General features: G+C 32.3%; 1 long non-coding RNA gene across 2 annotated transcripts in view; it reads left to right on the top strand.

Annotated features, from left to right (window-relative positions):
• The window catches only part of LOC107630246, a 3,648-nt gene extending 2,126 nt beyond the window's left edge, over positions 1-1,522 (top strand). For both annotated transcript variants that reach the window (XR_002359127.1, XR_001618196.2), the window contains one exon: positions 1,185-1,522. This is a non-coding gene — a long non-coding RNA (uncharacterized LOC107630246). The remainder of the gene's footprint in view (positions 1-1,184) is intronic.

Here is a 7,387-nt window from a genome sequence, read left to right as displayed (position 1 = left end):
CCATTGACTTATCCTCTTTTCTCTATCACAATGGAGTATATAGATACATATCTGTATCAAGACTACCAGACGTCACCGTGATAAAGGAAAGATATGTGTGTCTTTTGGTGTGTTTTTTGGTGTGTCTTCTCAAACACCAATTAATTACTTAATTATATATATATTATTTTAAATTTAAGAAAATTATAAATAAATTGACTTGGTCATTTAATTTTAATAAACTGATCGGATTTAACTAATGTTAGTTTATTCTGATTAACTATATAAATTGATTTTGCTACGTTAATTTTATACTAAACTATTTCCAAAGTTTTACGTACTTTGCATTATCATTAATATAGAACAAAAATAAAATAGTTAAAGGAATAAAATAGTTAAAAGAATAATGCTGTGATCGATCCTTACGTTTATTCATCAAATAATCAGAATAGGGTTGTTCTTACACTTCGTGTCTGGTATTACCAAGATTTTATTGGAATACCTTTTATAACCTTACATACTAGCCTCTCTCTCAAAATACAATCATGAATAACCGTGAATAATACCTATTCATTCTTTTCCCTTAATAAACTAAGTTCGATGTGATCTGGAGGAATAGTCGTTAGTGATTAAGAGTTAGTGCAGGTGTTGTAATCTTTGTGAAGTATTTTCCTTGTACTCGTATCAAAAATTCCCGTGATCGATCTCTTTCTTATCTTAGTTTCATTTTAATCTTTTCTCTTGTAAAGATAATCTCTCTTTTTCAATTCTCAGGTCTGTTTGGGCATAATGTCCAGCTTTTGCTTTAACACCCTTTACGATCACTGAGGTTGTCCATGAGTCCAAGCTCCCAATCAAGTTGTGTCACATCCTCACAACAAGCATCACATGCTGTCATGAGCACCACAAAGAAGAGGGTGCATGACGAAATGGTGGAGCAGAACCAGAAGCAAATTACTCATAGAAAATCCATTGATACCTTTGGCTAGAGAACATCTCAATATAGAGGTGTTACAAGGTTAGTGCTTTTGTTGCTGATAGAAAGATTAGTGTTTGAACAATAATAGGTTCAATGATTTGCATATAGAATTGCTTTCTTATTAATAAATCTTTGTTAAATTATTTAGGCATAGGTGGACTGGTAGATATGAAGCTCATCTATGTTCAAACTGGTCCTTTTGATGTCACTGAACTATTTCTTTCAGGGTATTGTGAGGCTCAAACCCTGCTTGGACTTTCTTTCTGAGGTTGGCCCTTACAAGATTATGGATGGAATATTGTGGCCAATTGTAGAGGTAGTAACGTCGGCATTGGAGGAGATGAACTTGTCAGAGGACACTATAATAAAGAGACAAAGAACTGTGTAAGGGCTTGCTATTTATACTGCTTGAAGTCATGTATCAAGTACCTTGAGAAGGAATACAGAGCTCTTTGTAAAGTATAGCATCTTTTGTTTTTTTCTAAAATTAGCTTTATTGTTTACTTTTATTCAGAGTTTATATGTTTACTTATTCTGTTGAATTAAAACTATATTTATACTTCTTGAATTTTGTGCATCTCGAATGGATAATTTGATGTTGCAGCTTGTAAAAGATACAAGTTGATTCATGAAAGAAGACATTTCCTTTGTATATCTTTTATTTTATTCCTTCTATTCTTAGAATGTTTGTCTGTAGCATGCTGTATTGCACTTATCAAAAATTTAGTTTTTAAAAGATTTGTGTTATAAAAGATTTAGTTTTTAAATTTTAATATTAAAAAATGAATTTTTAATTTGAGAATATGTAAATGAGATGAGATTAATGAATGTTTAGGATTTTAAATTGAGATTAATGAATGATTTGAAATTAAAAATAAATAACTACAAGGTTTGTGGAGGTTTGAAAACCTCACAAAATAGTTAATTTGTGTCAAATTGAAAAGTCAATTTGTGGGGGTTTTAAACTGCCACAAAAGTGATTTAAAACTGTCACAAAAGTTCGATATAAAACCTCCACTAAACACACACAAAACTCCCCACTGAATAAATTGTGGAGGTTTTTAAAAACCCCCACAAAAGACCTCGTGGCACCTCAAATTTTGGGAGTTTTGGAAACCCCCACAAACCATTTGGTGGGGGTTATAAACCTCCACAAATAAGAAAAAAAACCTCCACAAATAAACAAAAATCTTGTAGTGAAATTTAGAATCACAAACTTACACTTAACTTAAAAATTTCAATTCATCATGATCCTGTTTAATTCCAAAAAAATAGAAAATTTAATATTGAACAACACTCTCATTCCTATTTAATACAAGGGTATACTCTCATCATGATCCTCTGCAATATTCAATTCACAATCAAAAGAGAAAAGACAAGCAAATGGCTAAAAACAAAAACAATGAAGGAGAATCAAATACGTAAACCACATTAAAATAAAGGAAATCTGATATATAAAGGATGTGCAGCACATGAAATAACTCCTCCAGATAAAGGAATAAATATGTTTTGATGATTTTGACTCCTATTCATCTTGGAAACATTATCAGTATCTTCTTTGTAATGCATAATATATAAAAACTAAAAAGTAACAACTATGCATCATTTACTAGCTTACTTCTTGACGGATGAGAAACTCACTTCTCTTTTCTATTCATTGATCCTATTCAGACCTTCAAAATGTTACTCCTTCTTAATGGGTTACTTTGTGATTGTTTCATCTGTAACATACAAATTTACAAACAAATAAATTTAGCAACCAAAATAACCTCAGAAAACAGCAAATCATGAATCCAAAATAACCTCAGAAAATCATGAATTTAGCAACCAAAATCATGAAGTCCAGCAAATAAATAAATCATGAACAAATAACCTCAGAAAATCAACAATCAAAATCATTAATCCAGAAAATCAAAATCAAAATAAAAAAACCATGAACAAATAAATCATAAAATCATGCACAGAAAATCAGAAGGTAGCGACGAGGAATAAGTGAATAACAGAGTATTACTTACCGGCGGCGAGTAACGGCGACGAAAGAGGAGGCGAGCTCGGCGACGAAAGAGGACGCGGTGGTGGCTGCGGTGGTCAAACCCGTCGCTGCTGTGGATGCGGGATGCGGTGGCGATGGCGGTGGGCTGCTCGATTGGTGGTGGTGGCTATGCGACTGCGAAAAGAGGAGAGATGAGTTGTTGTGGCCTGTGGGTGCTGAACTGTTGATTCCTCTTCTAGGTGATTAGGGTTCAGCTTCGTTTACGTTTTAGCTTTAGCCTTTCTTTTTTCTTTTTTTTAGAGGCAAAACGATGCCGTTTAGGGGTGTTACTTTCAATCCAAAAACCTGCTAAAAAATCGGACAGTTCTACCGGTTCACCGGTTAACCGCCGGTTCGATCGGTTTTTTTATCGGTTTTTTACCAAGCAGTTTTTGGCCTTACCGGACTGGCTAGGTGACTAGTTTCCGATTAATCTGGTTGAACCGGTCGGTCCGGTTTAATTTTCAGAACCATGATTATGACAGATGATTTGTTGATAATGAGTAAACGAGAATACGGTTGAATCATGCATTAATTCTTTTTGGACAAATTATACCCTGATAAATCACTATCACTATCATAAACACAAAAGTTACCAATAAGAAGATACCTATGAACGAAAAGTAGTGACAAATTTTTATGATCGTAGTAATTGTTTGTAACGTCTTGTATTTTTCTGACTAAATGTTGCAGAATTTTTTAACGTTTTTGTTTGTCCGTGACCTACTTGAGATGGACTCTCTCAATTGCCACATACTCAATGATTACTGCAAAATCGAACGATATCCACCTCTAAATTCCACGTTTAGTTTGGTATTTTTCTCCGGCCTTTTCAAAATATTTTTATACAGTTTATACTTTTTTCAAATTTAAACCCTAACTTCAGATAAATTCAATTTATCAGGTGCAGGCTTTTCCAATTTTCTGATCGTTAGTTTCTTCTCCCTCCTTCCCAATACTGCCACTGAAAAATTAATAAGATATATGTTATTATCTGATTTTAAATGCTGTTGATGATTTATAATTTTTACGCTTCCTATGATTATTAATTAGCTGACATTGTTAATTTTTCCTTCTTGATTAAATAGTAGTTTCTTAGTGTGGTTGTGTTGTTTATTACCGATATAAAAATTAGATTACAGTGTAATCAAAGAAATCAAATTATATACGTTCAATTTCACTATTTTTTTTCTTTTTTTACTATGCATATTTTTCTGCCCGTGTTCTTTCGGGCCAAATACAATTCCAGTGCTTAATTCTACAATATGAATTAATTTAGAGATTTTGGTAATAGAAAAAGAATTATTTAATTGATAATGAATGTTGAAATTATAAGAAAAGTATGAAAAGAGTAAAAAAAGTTCATGCTTATGTTTAACAGAATAGCTCTAACTAATTTTAGAAACTACTAACTATGATTAATTAGAATAGTAACTAATTTAATTTCTAAGTATTAATTAAATTCATTTTGATTTTGAAGAAAAAAAAGTCATACATTGTGCTTATTTAAATTACGTTTCATAAGCCTTGGGAAACTAATTTATAAACTAATTCGTCAAGCACGCAATAAATGTTTATCGTCAGATTTCAATTCTATTTTGAATTTCATCTTTAACTCTTAATTTTAATGACTACTTTATGTAAAAATTGTATGTTAGTATAATTTACTCCTCTTAATAGGGAGTAGGATTTGAATTGGGGGTGTGAAGTGAATGAAAATTATTGGTTTTTATGTTTTGTGAAGATTTTAATGTGTTTTAAATATTCTTAGGACTTTTTTGTAACAGTTACTAAAAACAAAAAATGGTAATGTATTCTTTTTCTATTTATGCATGCTCTTGTCTTTTTAGACTTTGAGAATTTGGGGAGAACATTAAAAATGAATTTTAATCTAGGAGGACCTTTCAGAAGACATTTGGGTTCAATGTAAATAAAATAATTTATTTAACAAAATTTAAAAATATTATAATTATGTGTATATATTACTTTGTGTATATGAGTTAGTTTTTAGAGTTAAATAACTAGTTAAATGTTAGAGTAAATGCTATATTATTTGGTGAGTTAACTGTGAGAGATAATCTATAATTTGTGTACATAATTAATTCCCAAATTAATATGATCATGTAATTAATAACTAAACCAACTAACAAAGAACTTAAAAACATCATAGGCAAAATTATATCCTCTTGAAAAGTCCTGTCTAATAATTTTTCAATCTTTTATTTGTTTATATGAATTTCATTAATTGCCTTAATTATAAAAAAAATTGAATAATTATGCTTTTTAATCATAATGAATTTCTTACTATTTAGGTCACATAAAGTGATAATCCTATCTGAGTAAGGTGACAACATATCATTATCACTACTCGCACAACCTTGCGAAAAGTTCTCAACTTAGATTACTATAGAAGAGCGTGACTTGCTTGAATATTGTGGAAGCATCAAGTTTGCTAAGGAGATGGCTTCCGCTTCTCCATTCTCCTCGTTGCGACACGCATTCAATACGGCCTCTGACGTTTGATGTAACAAGATTAATGTTCATTATTGACTGATAGCACCCAATGCTCACACCAATATATGTGAAAAGTTACCATTCTCACATGCATTCTACATTAGTGTCCCATCCTTTGTTATGAATTCTAGTATAGAGATTTGCTATCTTTAATATTCTGTTTGCGCTTTGTTATTGAATTTAACATCATATTACCATTTAATAATTATCAATAGTTAATTGGTTTGGTTGAAAACTTGTAGGAAATATATGCACTTAGCATGTAGTATCTGCAAAGGTTTGGGTTTCCATATTTTACTATTTCTTTTGACTGGGATGACGATGATATATTAATGGATCTGAAGGTAACTTTAAAAATAAATTATTTGCTAGCACCTATATACAACACTATAAATTGAATATAAATCGTTACATTTTTTTATTTATGTAGACGAGCATTACAAACAATCCAGCATATGAGTTTGAGTGGGCATGTCGAAAACAATTCATCATTATAGAGTGGCACATTTCAATTTTTTTGTAAGAGAGGATATGTTCGCTCTACAACTGAATCACTAGAAATCTAAGATGTGGTAAAAGATTTTGATCTCAACAAGAAGCCATTTTGGAAGGATGATATGGATCATGTTGCTCGTGAGAAAGCTAAGCTAGATGATTTTGTGAAATCTGGTATCCAGGAGAATATTATGTCTGATATACTTTTAGTTTAGTTTCGTTGAACATAACTCTACTTTATTATTAGCTCTTCTATTTTTCTATTCCAGTTTTATCTAGACTTAGTATTTTCGTTTATTCCAATTTTATATGGGCTTAGTGATGAATTCACATTTCATGGTATTTATTTGTTTTAACTGGGTAGGTTTTATTGACTTCTCTTGCATTTATTTATTAAAATAGCATAGTTTTATGAATTCTTCCTAAATTGTGCTTAAGATTGAAAACATATTTTTTTAGACCCTTAAATTGCTAATTTTAATTCACTTTAATTTCATCCGATGTCTTGATGTGTTTGATGAAGTGATTTTAGATTTCCAAAGCAAGTATGGATTGAAGGAGTGGGGAGAAAGCATGCAAAAGTGAAGAATTCATGAAGAAATGAAATTTGGAGTATTTTACAGCCATGCGTATGCACAATTGTAGTTTTTACATCCATGCGTACCTACAAGAATTGATGCGTACGCACGATTGTATTTTTACAACCATGCATACACATGGTCAGGCATGCGTACGCACGAATTCGATCATGTGACTCATTAATGAGAAGACACTGGGGCGATTTCTGGACCTACCAAAGCCCAATTCAACTCATTTCTGAAGTTATTAAAGGCCAAATTCAAGAAGGATGAAGGGGGAGAGCAATTAGCTTTAGTTAAAAACGTGCTTTAGGTTATATTCTAGAGAGAAAAGCTCTCTCTTCTCTCTAGAATTAGGATAGATTAGTTAAATTTCTCTTAAGTTTAGGTTTTAATTCTTGTCTTGATTTAGTTTTTCTTGCAATTTCTTGTTGTTACATCTTTGCTCTCTTAGTTTTACTTGTGTTTGCTAGTTTTTTCTAGTTTTAGGAGTCTATTTTTATTATTTCTTATTAGCATTTATTTTTATTCTTTCTTTCTATTATGAATTCTCACATTTTTTGTTATGAGTGTGGTTATAACTATGTTGTAGGGAATGAGGACTACAATGAAAGTTTGCATCAAGGATGGGAGAATCAAAGGTGGGAGGAGGCATATGCTTATGATCAACTCTCTTGGCAACAACCTCCTCCGGTTTCATATAGTTACAACCCACCCCCCCCCCCCCCCCCCCCCCCCCCCCCCCCCCCCCCCCCCCCCCCCCCCCCCCCCCCCCCCCCCCCCCCCCCCCCCCCCCCCCCCCCCCCCCCC

The sequence above is a fragment of the Arachis ipaensis genome, chromosome B03 (genome assembly GCF_000816755.2).
Source record: "Arachis ipaensis cultivar K30076 chromosome B03, Araip1.1, whole genome shotgun sequence".
NCBI lineage: Eukaryota > Viridiplantae > Streptophyta > Magnoliopsida > Fabales > Fabaceae > Arachis > Arachis ipaensis.
This window is presented reverse-complemented; position numbering and strand designations above follow the sequence as displayed.